At 43.5% G+C, this 15,474-nt stretch overlaps 1 protein-coding gene across 2 annotated transcripts in view; it reads right to left on the bottom strand.

Moving 5' to 3' along the window:
* Window positions 1–15,474, bottom strand: part of LOC130283237 (cytosolic carboxypeptidase 6-like) — a 1,802,518-nt gene that overhangs the window by 297,796 nt on the left and 1,489,248 nt on the right. The window lies entirely within an intron of this gene.

The following is a 15,474-nucleotide window of genomic DNA, read 5'->3' as shown; positions in this document are numbered from 1 at the left end:
ACCCTTCTTTGCGCAATGGAGGTGGGAGCTTCCCTACCTCCGCCCCTCCGCTACCATATGCCCACCCATTTCTGAATAAGCATATCCTCTTCAAAGTGGTCACGTCCTAATGACATAGGAGCCTATGCCCATGTGACCGCTCTGACATGCAAAATAGGAAATGACTGCTCAGTCAATTGTTGGCTAAGAAGGATCACCACTGCATGTATTCGGATCACAGCATGCTGCACGCCACGATCTGAGAATTGTCTGAAATCCTAAACACAGAATTGATTTAGGCCCTGCGCTCATGCTTTACAGAATTATTAGCCCGCCAACATTGTGCATTAGTAAAAATGCCGATTAGAGCAAACGCTTCATTATTTTTAACGTCGCTTCCTGTCACATCAGAGTCGGCATGAAAAACAAAATGCTGCTTTGCATTACTCACCATTCAGGAGGCTGAATATATAAATAACATGAGGCATAATAAAGCATTTACCCTGGGTTTACAATACGACTTGTATTCCTCACCGTATCCTTGACATGACCTTGATTTTTTTATATTATTTGTTTGTTTCAGATATTTGCATAAATCTTTGCCGCGGAGCCTTGTTTATTTACATGCGCTGTACCGGGAAAGATACGTAAATTGAGATGTTAATCTTTTGCCTTAATGATGTTCTGGGATGGTGTCCAGAGAGACCAGGTTTGTTACAAATCCGTCCAATACCTTGGGCTGCGGGGACTGACATCAAGAACGACAGCAACAAGGGGCACAATGCAGGTCAGTTTAGGGCATGAGCCGTTCTACAGAGCCGCAGACTTTGATGTGGTTATTTCAACTATCTAGAACATTTATGCTTAGTTGCTTGCAAGGATTGGAACAGACTTCTAACAGACATCCCAGGCGGTATTCATTGGAAGCGGTTGCTCGGCTACATAGGGAGCTAAGTAAAATAGAATTGTGGGTTTGAAAGATTAGCCGGTTCACTGCCTGGCTAGGCCACAGTGCCGTGCAGGCCTCTTATTATCACACTTCAAAGAGACAACCCATTTTCTCGTGAAACGCGTTTCATGGCTTGTTTGAGACAGTAACAATGCAATTCATGTGTTTCTTTTGTAAATAGGACTCCTGAAAAATGTGCATATTAACTTAAGTTTTGGATGAATTGATGAAAAAACTACAGATTTGTCCCCCCTTTGCTTTCCACACATTTTATATATACATATATATATATATATATATATATATATATATATATATATATATTCTTTTTCTATCACCGTATAAGACGCACTTTTTCTTCCCCAAAACTGGGGGGGGGAAAGTTGGTGCGTCTTATACGGCGAATACACGCCTATCGCAGTGGTCCCTGCGGCCATCAACGACCGGGACCCGCGGCTAATACAGGACATCACCGATCGCGGTGATGCCCTGTATTAACCCTTCAGACGCAGCGATCAAAGCTGACCGCCGTGTCTTAAGGGAAAGTGATACTAACCCGGCTGCTCAGTTGGGCTGTTCGGGACCGCCGTGGTGACATCGTGGCGGTCCCGAACAGCTTACAGGACCTTACTTGCCTGCTCCGTGGTGGGATCCCCTGCTTGGCCGACGCTCTCCTTCGACGTCATCACGTCACTACGCACGCCGCTCCTATTGGATGACGGGACGGCGTGCGTAGCGACGTGATGACGGCGACGGAGAGAGTGGATCCCGGGGAAGAAGATGTCCGGAGCATCGGGGACACCACGGGGACGCGGTGACAGCGATGGAGCGACATCCAGGGCAGCGGTGACGGGTCCGGAGCGGCGGGGACACGTGAGTATTACCTCCTATCCAGTGGTCTTCAACCTGCGGACCTCCAGATGTTGCAAAACTACAACTCCCAGCATGCCCGTTGGCTGTCCGGACATGCTGGGAGTTGTAGTTTTGCCACATCTGGAGGTCCGCAGGTTGAAGACCACTGTTGGGTTCAGAATCTTTATTTTTTTTAGATTTTGCACCTATAAATTGGGTGCGTCTTATACGCCGATGCGTCCTATAGGGCGAAAAATACGGTACATATGGGTCAATATGGCTGAAAAAAAAATAAAAAATAAAAAAAAACTGTAGTCATTGTTCCAGTAACACCTCCAATTCGGTGTCCTCTGCCGAAAATACTGCAATGCTGTTGTGGTGTCAGCAGGGTGCAATGCAGGGTTGCTGTTATAACCCTAGGGCAGATGTTATTAACCCCTTCTTGTCATGACGCCAGGGTGTGGTTTAGCCTTAACCACCCAAAGTTATTACCGCTGGTCCTGGGCTAGGCACGGGGGGCAATGAAGTAACTGATGCCAAGTTAGGTACAACGGTAGCTTTACTGAGGATAGACAGATGATACAGTCTATGCAGTACAGCCAATATCCCAAGGAGGTGACCAGTGACACAGGGGGGGCCTCGCAGGCTTGCTGGGTTTTGCAGTATGTAGAGACACTTTAGTGCAGGCCACGGTGTCTATTTAGAAGACTTAAAGGGGTACTCTGGTCCTGAGATATCTTATCCCCTCTGCTTCCCCGCTCCATATTAACTCCTACTACGCATGTTCTGATTAGAGATGAGCGAACTTACAGTAAATTCGATTCGTCACGAACTTCTCGGCTCGGCGGTTGCTGACTTTTCCTGCATAAATTAGTTCAGCTTTCCGGTGCTCCGGTGGGCTGGAAAAGGTGGATACAGTCCTAGGAAAGAGTCTCCTAGGACTGTATCCACCTTTTCCAGCCCACAGGAGCACCTGAAAGCTGAACTAATTTATGCAGGAAAAGTCATCAACTGCCGAGCCGAGAAGTTTGTGACGAATCGAATTTACTGTAAGTTCGCTCATCTCTAGTTGTGATGATGGCCGCAGCCATCTTGGATCATCGGCACATTTCTCCAGGCATTTTTCACCAGTCTTCCCCTGTGAAAACTGAATAAAGCACTGGAGGACCTTTAAAAAAATAAAAAATAAAATTAAGATATAGAGCTGACATATTCCACAGTGCTGTACAGAGATTGTCCTCATCTCCTGTCCTCATGGGGACTCACAATCTTGATTCACCTATCAGTATAAGATCTAATAGTTAGGCTAGGTTCAGACTACGGAATTTCCGCCTGCCATTCCACTTTGAAATTGCAGGCGGAAATTCCGCTTGCTAAAATGTATAGTGTAGTGAATGGGTTTCCGTTCACAAATTCACACTTCGGAATTTGTGAAGCGGAATTTGTGAACGGAAAATCCGCTTGGAAATTTCCACCTGAAGAATGGGGTTGCTCTTTCTTCAGGCGGAAATCCGCGCGGAACACATTGCAGTCTATTGGAGACTGCAGTGTCCGCGCGGTCCTAGCGCCAACTGATTCACTCGGAATCTCCGGGCGGAAATTTTGTAGTCTGAACCTAGCCTTACAGCTAGTTCTCTTGTAGTGTCTTTGAAGGCTCTGCTCTTTGAACTCACTCCCCTCTTATCTCCCTTCCCACTCCTCCATAACCTGGATCATGGCATCTGAAGTATTAGAAGGGGGGGGGGGGGGGCGTATAGAGACTCATCAAACCATCACAGTGGTACAATGTGTCAATATGATGGATGAAGCTCCGCTTACCAGCTCCATGACCACTTCCGCAATCGCTTTTATGGTCTGCCTTGTGGCAGACCTTAGAAGTAGCTAGCTGGCATTACTGATCAGTGCTATGCAGAGCACTGAACAGTAATGGCGATCAAAAGGTTGCTATACATGTATCCTGAGGGGACTTAAAGAATGTAAAAATATATATATATATATATATGAAATAAATGTAAATATGCCCCTTCCCAACAAAAATGACCCCCCCCCCCCCCCTCATATTTAAAAAAAAAAAAATAATTAATAAAGTTTGTGGAAATATCCGAACTATTAAAATATAGGGGGAGATTTATCAAAACCTGTCTAGAAGAAAAGTTGCTGAGTTGCCCACAGCAACCAATCAGATCGCTTCTTTCATTTTTCAGAGGCCTCTTCAAAAAATTAAAGAAGCAATCTGATTGGTTGCTCTGGACAGGTTTTGATAAAACTCTCCCATAATGTTAATGATTCCATGTAGTGAACAGCGTAAATGTAAAAAAAAAAAGAAAAATCCCAAATTGTTGAACCGATAAAAACGACAGATTATGAAAAACATCATATATGAAGAAAAGAAAAGTTATGTGGCAATATTTAACATACCGTTTTTATCGGCGTATAACACGCACTTTTTAGGCTAAAATTTTTAGCCTAAAGTCTACCTGCGTGTTATACGTCGATAAGCCGCTGCAGTTCAATGATTTAAAGCGGACGCTTTAAATCAATGAACTGCAGCGGCTTTGCAGGTGCAGAGACCACCAGCGCTGCCGGCTTCTCTGCCCCTGCCTGTCCTGGGGTCTAGAGCCCTGCTGCCGACCCTTCTCTCCCCTGGCTATCAGTTCCGCTGCCCGTTCTCTCCCCCTGGGGGAGAGAAGCGGCACCGGCAATGGGGAAGCGGGGGACAGGGCGAGAGAAGAAGGGGCAGCGGCACCCATTGTCGGCTCTGCTGCCCTGTTGCCTCCCCCATCCCCGGTTGTATAATTACCTGTTGCCGGGGTCGGGTCCGCACTGCTTCAGGCCTCCGGTGTGCGTCCCCTGCGTCGTTGCTATGCGCTGCACAGCGCAATGACGTCACTTGTCATTGCGCCGCACCGTGCAGTGCATAGCAACGACGCATGGGACACACACCGGAGGCCTGAAGCAGCGCGGACCCGACCCCGGCAACAGGTAATTATACAACCGGGGATGGGGGGAGGCAACGGGGCAGCGGCGCCTTCTCTCCCCCTGGCTATCGGCGCCGCTGCCCCATTGCCGGCGCCACTTCTCTCCCCCTGGCTATAGGCGCCGGCAATGGGGTGCCGGCACCGATAGTCAGGGGGAGAGAATGGGCAGCGGCACCAATAGCCAGGGGGAGAGAAGGGCCGGCAGCAGGGCTCGAGACCCCAGGAAAGGCAGGGGGAGAGAAGCGGGCAGCGACGGCCTCTCTCCCCCTGCCTTTCCTGGGGGTGTATCAGGGTATACACGCGCACACACATGCACCCTCATTTTACCTTGGATATTTGGGTAAAAAACTTTTTTTACCCAAATATCCTTGGTAAAATGAGGGTGCGTGTTATAGGCCGGTGCATGGTATACCCCGATAAATACGGTACTTATTTTGTTAGTTTTTTAAGGCAATGCAATAATTAAAAAAAACATGTTAAAAGCTGCCCTGCTATGAGGTGCCCTGATAGCTTCCGGGACCCATGGCTAATGCCAGACATCACCGATCATGGTGATGCCTGGCATTAACCCCTTAGACAAAGCAGTCAAAGTTGATTGCAGAATCTAATATGTAAAGACACTGTCCCAGATGCTCAGCGGTGCTCATCGGGACCACTGCGGTGAAACTGCAGAGTTCCGATCAGCTGAGAGGAGGGCAAGAGGGCCCCTACCTATGGGGACTAAAAAATAGTGTAAAAAAAAGTTAAAAAATAAATAAATAAAAGTTAATAAATGTGAGTTAATCCCTTCCCTAATAAAAGTTTGAATCACCCCCCCTTTTCCATAATAAAAAAGACATAAAGATTTGTGGTATTGCTGCATACCTAAATGTCCAAACTATAAAAATATAGCATTATTAAACCGGACGGTCAATGGCGCATATGTAAAAAAAATACCAAAGACCAAAACTGCATATTTTTTATCATTTTTTATACCCTAAAAAAAATGTATAAAGAGTGGTGAAAAAGGCCCAAACAGAAAAGGTACCGATATAAACTACAGAACACGATGCAACAAATGATCCCTCATACAGCCCTGAATGCGGAAAAATAAAAAAAATTATAGGGGTCAGAAGAGGACATTTTTAAATATGCTAATTTTGGCACTAAAACTTATAATTATTTAAAGAAGTAAAACAAAATAAAACCTATATAATTTGTGAATTGTTGTAACCATATGGACCTATAGAAGATAATTTTTTTTATCATTTTTGCTGAAAAGTGCACTGCGTAGAAGCAAAAGCCCCCAAAAGTTACAAAATTGTGTTTATTTTTTTTTTTTCAATTTTGCCCCACAAATAGATTTTTGGGTTTCACTGTAGATTTTGTGATGAAATAATTGAGGTCATTACAAAGTATATTTGGTGTTGCAAAAAAACAAGCCCTCATATGGGTCTGTATTGAGGGGAGGAAGAAAAAGACTAAAGTGCAAAAATGAAAAAACCCTGCGTCCTAAAGGGGTTCAATTCTGATTCATTGATTCATTTAGTACCCACCCTAGTGTCCTTTCTATACAAACAATACAGGAAGGATATGTATCCTCCCCCTCAAGGAAGTTTTTGAAAATAGAAATTAAAATTCTCTTTTAAAAAATTACATTTTAATCAGCACTGCCGAAATAAAAAACATTTGATATGTTGTTCAACTTGGCAAAACATTAACCTTTCTAATATCCTTCATTAAAAAATGTTATCTCCTTTTTATTGAAATCATGGATTATTAAAAAACACTAGGGTTCCCCCATACCATCCAGAACATAGTCCTGTCCGGCTGCAGGCATCATCATCTTTGTCCCAGCTGAAGGACAAGCATGGACAAAGTCTAGGAAGTGAGGGCGGGACTAGGACTCCTCTGTGCTCACTCCTGTCCAGTCTATCAGACTCCTGTCTGAAAACAGAGAGGAAGGGGTTACAGAGCAGCCTGCAGTGATTAGATGAAGAGACCCAGCACAGCACAGCAGACTCAGGGAGGAAGTGAATGCATGGTAAGTGAGGACGGGCTCAGTGCTTCCCTCGGACACACCCCTTTCTGAGCCGAGGATGTCGGAATGAGTGAGCAGCAGAACAGGGGGATTTGTGAGCCAAGTACAGAAGCTAGACACATAAAAGCATGTAAAGCATCGGCATGACCGAGTTAGTAACATACTATTATTATTTTTTTCTGTGATACGATAGGTATGTTCTAACTTTTTTTTAAATTTTTTTTACAGATTACTAGTTTTTACATTTTATTCTTCAGTTATAACTAATAAAACCCAAGCGCATAATATGCAATATATCACATCTCCCCAAATATTAAGACCAATCAAATCATACCACTCAGATTTCTATGGATACTCCATAAGCCTTAAAGGGGTACTCCGCCCCTGGCATCTTATCCCCTATCCAAAGGATAGGGGATAAGATGTTAGATTGCCGCGGTCCCGCTGCTGGGGACCCCGGGGATCGCCATTGCAGCACCCCGCCATCATTACTGCACAGAGCGAGTTCGCTCTGTGCATAATGACGGCCGATACAGGGGCCGGAGCAGCGTGACGTCATGGCTCCGCCCCTCATGACATCACGGCCCGTCCCCTTAATGCAAGTCCATGGCAAGGGGCGTGACGACCGCCACGCCCCCTCCCATAGATTTGTATTGACGGGGGCGGGCCGTGATGTCACGAGGGGCGGAGCCGTGACGTAACGATGCTCCGGCCCCTGTATTGCCCGTCATTACGTGCAGAGCAATCTCGCTCTGCGCAGTAATGACAGCTGGGTGCTGCGGCAGCGATCCCCGGGGTCCCCAGCAGCGGGACCCCGGCGAACTGACATCTTATCCCCTATCCTTTGGATAGGGGATAAGATGTCTAGGGGCGGAGTACCCCTTTAACATTAACTGAATTAATTGCAATCAATGAGCGTAATAGTAATTAAAACCTTTAGTGTGTTTATTAAGGGTAATACATTTTATAGATTGCCAACTCGGATACTTTATTTACCCAATCAATGTATTCCAATTAAAAACCCATTGAAGACAATTAAAGGTCACCAATGATGTATTTGCCGCACTTTTTTTTGTGTTTAGTGCTGTCCTCATTTGTTTCTCGGTAGCAGTCGGTGGGCGGATTTATTTCCCTTTTTTATTTCCTAAAGTCATGAATCAGGGATTCCGGTTGTAAATGGTAATTGGAAAACAATGACATTGTTGGAGAAAACTTCGAGACTTCGGAATAGAAAGTGCTGAACAAAACTTTAAAACTATGCCTAATACGGGAGGCATTTTTACCAGTCTTGAATGTAAAAGTGATAAGATATATACACAAGTGATATATATATATATATATATATATATATATATATATATATATATGTTTTTATTTTTTATTTATTTATTTTTTGTGTGTATTTTTAAAGAATTTATTTTTACAAAAAGCAATTTGCCGCTGCAAGCAGGACCCGGGGGGAACAGCTGGAGGCACAATATAAGGTGGAGTAATCAGCAGATCCACAGTGTAAAATACGCTGCGGATCTGTTACGTGTGACCCTACCCTAAAGCTGCTATAAAAGCAGGATTTAAAGGGACGGTGACCAATAGCCATTCTCCTGACAAAGCTGTAGCCTACCACAAAATATTCAATCAGCTGTATTACATTGGATTTGCAAATGGAGTTCAGTAAAGTTCACAAATAGTTTTTACAGAACCTTAGTGTCCAGAGGTCACATTCTTGCACTTTGCATATGGGAACTGTAGAACATCGGGTTAGTACAGTGGTCCCTCAAGTTACAATATTAATTGGTTCCAGGACGACCATTGTATGTTGAAACCATTGTATGTCGAGTCCATAACTCTATGGAAACCTGGTAATTGGTTCTGAAGCCACCAAAATACCATCCAAAAATAGGGAAAAAAAAGTGAGGATTAAAGAAAAATAAGTAGATGACTAATACAGATAAAGCAAATCCTTACATATAAAAGTAAGAAAGAGCTGCTGGGAGCCGTAAATTACTATCTATGTCAGTGTTTCCCAACCAGGGTGCCTCCAACTGTTGCAAAACTACAACTCCCAGCATACCCGGACAGCCGAAGGCTGTCCAGGCATGCTGGGAGTTGTAGTTTTGCAACAGCTGGAGGCGCCCTGGTTGGGAAACACTGGTCTATGTAGAGGACAGGAGTTTCTTCAGGGTCCTGTACAGTACACGCAATTTCCCAAAAAAGTAAAAAGGAGCCGCCCTTACCTATACCCTTAGATATTCGCGAATATAGCACTATTTATTCGTAATTACGAATATTCATATATTTTTTTTTTTTTCACAGTAATCATCAGAGTGATCATCCCTCTCTGCTTCCAGCTTGTGTGGTGTAAAAAAGGTTCTAATACTACAGTGTGAGACTGGCGTCCGCATTTTCGCATATGTGAATTTTGGCGTATGGTAATTTGCGCATTTGCTAATTTTCGCATATGCAAATTTTCGCTCATACTAATTATGGCTTATGCTAATTTTCGTATAAGCGAATTTAGGTTTATGAGAATTTTCGCACTTGCTAATTTTCGCAAATGCGAATTTTGTGCTTATACTGATTATGGTTTATGCTAATTTTCGCATAAGCGAATTTAGGTTTATGAGAATTTTCGCATTTGCTAATTTTCGCATATGTGAATTATTTTCCGCTTCTGCAAATTTCCGTATATGCGAATATTCGTCCATATATTCGCGAAATATCGCAAATTCGAATATGGCCTATGCCGTTCAACACTAGTCGTGACAGAAGAGAAGTCCAAAAAGAAATGCATTTCCTCTGTAGTATACAGCCTCTACAAAGTACTGGAAGGATTAAGATTTTTTTTAATAGAAGTAATTTACAAATCTGTTTAACTTTCTGGCACCAGTTGATTTAAAAACAAAAAGTTTTCCACGGGAGTACCCCTTTAATGGAGTTACAATACCACACCCCAACCTGAGGACAGGGGCAGTGCTCTTTTTGGAAGACATTATCTCTGTTTTGACATTTCTGATAACCCCTTTAAAATGTATATTGATGCAGATAAGCAGACTTATACTGTAAAAAGGTAAAGCTTAGACCTCTATAAAAATGTATGGTGCAATTTAGCTCATGTTTAGGCTCATGTTTCCCAAGCAGGGTGCCTCCAGTTGTTGCAAAACTACAACCCCCAGCATGCCCGGACAGCCGAAGGCTGTCCGGGCATGCTGAGAGTTGTAGTTTTGCAACAGCTGGAGGCGCCCTGGTTGGGAAACACTGGTCTATGTAGAGGACAGGAGTTTCTTCAGGGTCCTGTACAGTACACGCAATTTCCCAAAAAAGTAAAAAGGAGCCGCCCTTACCTGGTGTCCAAAAGGAGCAGCTAACTGTGACATAGGTTAAGAGTAGTACTGAACATGTAATACCTCCCTGTACTGTAGGGGGTGCTACCAGACAGGAATTCAGTGCATGCGCTTCAGTACTACAGTGCACGTGCTAATACAGGGGTTTTACCAGTGAATATCCATTCTGATTGGTCGGTTCCTCCAGCTGTGACATGTTTCGCAGATCTGGACTGTCTGTACATTGTATGTTGGGTCTGGTTTCAAGTTACAATGATCCAGAAAAGACCATTGTATGTTGAAACTATTGTATGTTGGGTCTGGTTTCAAGTTACAATGATCCAGAAAAGACCATTGTATGTTGAAACTATTGTATGTTGAGGCCATTGTAAGTTGAGAGATCACTGTATACCAACCTGGCACGTTATACAGTGAGGGCTATTACTTTTTTCAACATAACCCTCCCATGGACACATAGCGGGGAGAGCATCCCCAACCTATAAAAACTTTTGACATGTCAAAAGTTTTTGTTGTTTTCAATCGGTATACTCTTAAAGGGAAACTAGGGTGTTTGATAACTTATCCTCTTTCAACAGGATACGGAATAAGTGTCTGAACACTGGGGGGGGGGGGCAGACTGCTGAGACCCCCTGCCTTCTCTCAAATGGTGCCCGACTGTCTCTGTGCACAGAGCACACTATTGACACGTCCCCTCTATTCATCTCTATGGGAGCACCAGAGATACATGAGTACAGCGTTCTTGTATCTCTGGCGCTCCCATAGAGATACATGAGTACAGCGTTCGTGTATCTCTGGCGCTCCCATAGAGATACATGAGTACAGTGTTCGTGTATCTCTGGCGCTCCCATAGAGATACATGAGTACAGTGTTCGTGTATCTCTGGCGCTCCCATAGAGATACATGAGTACAGTGTTCGTGTATCTCTGGCGCTCCCATAGAGATACATGAGTACAGTGTTCGTGTATCTCTGGCGCTCCCATAGAGATACATGAGTACAGCGTTCTTGTATCTCTGGCGCTCCCATAGAGATGCATGGAAGGGAACTGTCAACACTGAGCTCTGTGCACAGGGACAGTCGGGCATGACTAAGACCCCCGCGATCCATAGGATAGAAGATAAGTTGTCAAATGCCAGAATACCCCTTTAAAGTGTACCCGTGAAAAACAACAAAAAACTTTTGACAGGTCCAACTTTTTTTTTTATCAGTTGGGGTAGTTCTCTCCACTCTGTGTCTATGGGAAGATAGAATATGGGAAATGGATAAGTTGTCAAACCCAGAGCACTCCTTCAACGTGTCCCTGTTAAAAACAACATAAAATCTTTGGAAATGTCAAAAGATTTTATCGGTTGGGGTCTACCTCCTCGCTCATTGTCTATGGGAGCAAGATGGAAGATAGTGGATAATTTTTAAATGCTGGAATACCCCTTTAACATTCTGGCACCAGTTGATTAAAAAAATGTTTTCCACCGGAGTACCCCTTTAAGGTGTGCTGTGTGTCGTGTGCTCTAAAAGAGAGGCTCAAAGGAGTAGCTCAAATTTTCTTCATCTGGTCATTCTGCAAGGATTACTCGCACGGTGGAAGTTCATGCCCGGCGGAGAAGGCTTCAGTACCTTGACAGAAACCTACCTACCAGAATTCATCTACCCGTCTTAGTCAGTATTAATCTGTTTGGTGAAAGCACCACAAGTCCCTGCAAGGCAACAGGGCTCCCACAGGGTTATGCTGCATTCTCTCACTAAAGACTGACTGTCTGTCAGACAGTTATCCTTAACCTGACGTCGGTGTGTTCATTTACCCCCCGTGTCTGGCCCAGGAGACGCTGTCTCCAACCTTGGATAGTGTATAGGATAATGGTGCCCTGGCATCACAAAAAGTAATCAGGCATTCTCTTAACACCCCCGTGGCACCACACATGAAAAAGAGGACCAAGGTTTTATAGAGATGGAATATGACTGTGTCTTTTTCATACTGAAAGAAACTGTAATAATTATTCTGGCCAACAGAGGTCACTTTACGCATCTTCATTTGCTGATAAGATTCTGATTTATAAAGAGTTCTCTGCATTATAGAGATGTAATTCACACTCATGAGTCGTGGCCAAAGTTTGCATTATCATTAGCCCATATTTAAGGTTTATGTTGCGGTGATAGATGTATATATATATCTCTGTGGTGGAGACGCCAGCTGGGAAAGAAAGCAGCAAATCTGTCCAATAACCCAAAAATCCCGAACATTTTATTTAGCTAATTTTCGAAGTCGAGTTGTTGGTCTAAAAATACTGGAGAAATAATATTGATACACTATAGCAATGTTTCCTAACCAGTGTGCCTCCAGCTGTTGCAAAACTACAACCCTCAGCATGCCCGGAGAGTTCGCTCTTGCAAGCTCCCAGATCACTCCCCACCCAGACCAGTATACTGCAGCTGCTATCTCTATGGGTTCATTTATCAGTTATACATCCCCCCCTTCTAGCTCTATCTGTATACTACTGCTGCTATCTCTGTGTGATCAGGATATATAGTAGTTATACATCTCCCCTCCAGATCTATCTGTATACTGCTGCTACTGCTATCTCTATGGGCTCAGAATCAATCTTCAAGTCTATAAAGTCAGTATCAATTTATTCGGTGAAAGCACCACAAGTCCCAGCAAGGCAACAGGGCTCCCAAGGGGTTATGCTGCATCCTCTCACTCTACACCATACTGTCTGTGTAATACCATCCGCATCCTGCAAATAAAGACAGTTATCCGTAACCTGACATCGGTGTGTTCCTTTACTCCCCGTTTCGTGCTCAGGAGAAGCTGTCTCCAACCTCGGACATGTATAGGCTAACGGTGCTCTGGCGTCACAAAGTGATAAGGTATTTCTCTACACCCCCCCATGGCACCACCACACATTTTCTGTTGTTGAATACTTAGTCTCTAGATAGGTGTCTAGAGTCCTTATGTGTTCAGGGATTGTTTGCCTTCATTATTAGGGATTGTGCTACTGATTTGTACTCTGTTTATGCTTTTCTTAGCTTTTTACCCATCTGTCTGTTGTTCATGCACATACCATGTTATTGCTGATGGATGGTCCTGTTTGTATATTTCACTGTTTCATTATGGTGTTGTGTATTTCCCTCCCTTCCCCTTTCCCCTTCCTTATTTTCTTTTGTACCCTACCTTCCCTATTTATTTATTCTTTCTTTAAAAAAAAAAAAACTTAAACAATTTTGAATGAGATAAAAAAAACACTGTAAATGCACTTGTAAATAAGAAAATGCATTAAAACTGCACATAACGTGACTTGACCTCAACCCAATGGGGAGTCTTATGAGTGCACCCGGGTAAACTCCCGCACTAACAGCCTCATTAGATGACCAGGTGCAGTGATCAAACATCACACCCTCTCTCCGCAAAGCCAAAGGCTGCAATATCAAGTGATTTCAGTAATAGATTTGCATCCAACATAGAGTCTATCCCATGCCGGCCACATCCGCTAAGACAAGTAAGTGCAAGTCATACACTAGAACCTCTACATTATTTTTATAGCCTATTCTGCACTATATAGGCAAAAAAAATAAAAAAAATTCTTTAATTGCAAAGTGTTGCACCCACACACTCAGGGTCCTCATAACCACACTGTGCCTACATAATAGCTACAGTTCCTAGTTGTTGCAAAACTACAACTCCAGCATGCCCCGACAGTAATGGATTTGCATCCAATAATAGAGCCTATCCCATGCCTGCCCCACCCGCTAAGACAGGTAAGCGCAAGTCATACACAAGAACCTCTACATAATTTTTTTATAGCCTATTCTGCACTATACAAGCAAATAATAATAATAAAAATTTAAAAACCTGGAGTGCTTCTCTAATTGCAAAGTGGTGGGATCTACCAGGGCTGCACCCCAATCTCTCAGGGTCCTCCTGGCTTACATTATGGCTACAGGTCCTATCAGAAACTTCTTCATCCAGACACCGATATCTATTTACTTGCAAAATAGAGTTGTTAAAACAGTGTCTCCCAACCAGTGTGCCTCCAGCTGTTGCACAACTACAACTCCCAGCTCCTATCATGAACTTCTTCACCCAGACACCGATATCTATTTACTAGCAAAATAGAGTTGTTAAAACAGTGTCTCCCAACCAGTGTGCCTCCAGATGTTGCACAACTACAACTCCCAATTCCTATCAGAAACTTCTTCATCCAGACACCGATATCTATTTACTTGCAAAATAAAGATGTTAAAGCAGTGTCTCCCAACCAGTGTGCCTCCAGCTGTTGCACAACTACAACTCCCAGCTCCTATTATAAACTTCTTCATCCAGACACCGATATCTATTTACTTGCAAAATAGAGTTGTTAAAACAGTGTCTCCCAACCAGTGTGCCTCCAGCTGTTGCACAACTACAACTCCCAGCTCCTATTATAAACTTCTTCATCCAGACACCGATATCTATTTACTTGCAAAATAGAGTTGTTAAAACAGTGTCTCCCAACCAGCGTGCCTCCAGCTGTTGCACAACTACAACTCCCAGCTCCTATCATAAACTTCTTCATCCAGACACCGATATCTATTTACTTGCAAAATAGAGTTGTTAAAACAGTGTCTCCCAACCAGTGTGCCTCCAGCTGTTTCACAACTACTACTCCCAGCTCCTACTGTATTATAAACTTCTTCATCCAGACACCGATATATATTTACTTGCAAAATAGAGTTGTTAAAACAGTGTCTCCCAACCAGTGTGCCTCCAGATGTTGCACAACTACAACTCCCAATTCCTATCAGAAACTTCTTCATCCAGACACCGATATCTATTTACTTGCAAAATAAAGATGTTAAAGCAGTGTCTCCCAACCAGTGTGCCTCCAGCTGTTGCACAACTACAACTCCCAGCTCCTATTATAAACTTCTTCATCCAGACACCGATATCTATTTACTTGCAAAATAGAGTTGTTAAAACAGTGTCTCCCAACCAGTGTGCCTCCAGCTGTTGCACAACTACAACTCCCAGCTCCTATTATAAACTTCTTCATCCAGACACCGATATCTATTTACTTGCAAAATAGAGTTGTTAAAACAGTGTCTCCCAACCAGCGTGCCTCCAGCTGTTGCACAACTACAACTCCCAGCTCCTATCATAAACTTCTTCATCCAGACACCGATATCTATTTACTTGCAAAATAGAGTTGTTAAAACAGTGTCTCCCAACCAGTGTGCCTCCAGCTGTTTCACAACTACTACTCCCAGCTCCTACTGTATTATAAACTTCTTCATCCAGACACCGATATATATTTACTTGCAAAATAGAGTTGTTAAAACAGTGTCTCCCAACCAGTGTGCCTCCAGCTGTTGCAAAACTACAA

Source organism: Hyla sarda, chromosome 7 (genome assembly GCF_029499605.1).
Source record: "Hyla sarda isolate aHylSar1 chromosome 7, aHylSar1.hap1, whole genome shotgun sequence".
NCBI classification, from domain to species: domain Eukaryota; kingdom Metazoa; phylum Chordata; class Amphibia; order Anura; family Hylidae; genus Hyla; species Hyla sarda.
Note: the sequence above shows the minus strand (reverse complement) of the source record. Positions and strands in the feature narration are given on the sequence as shown.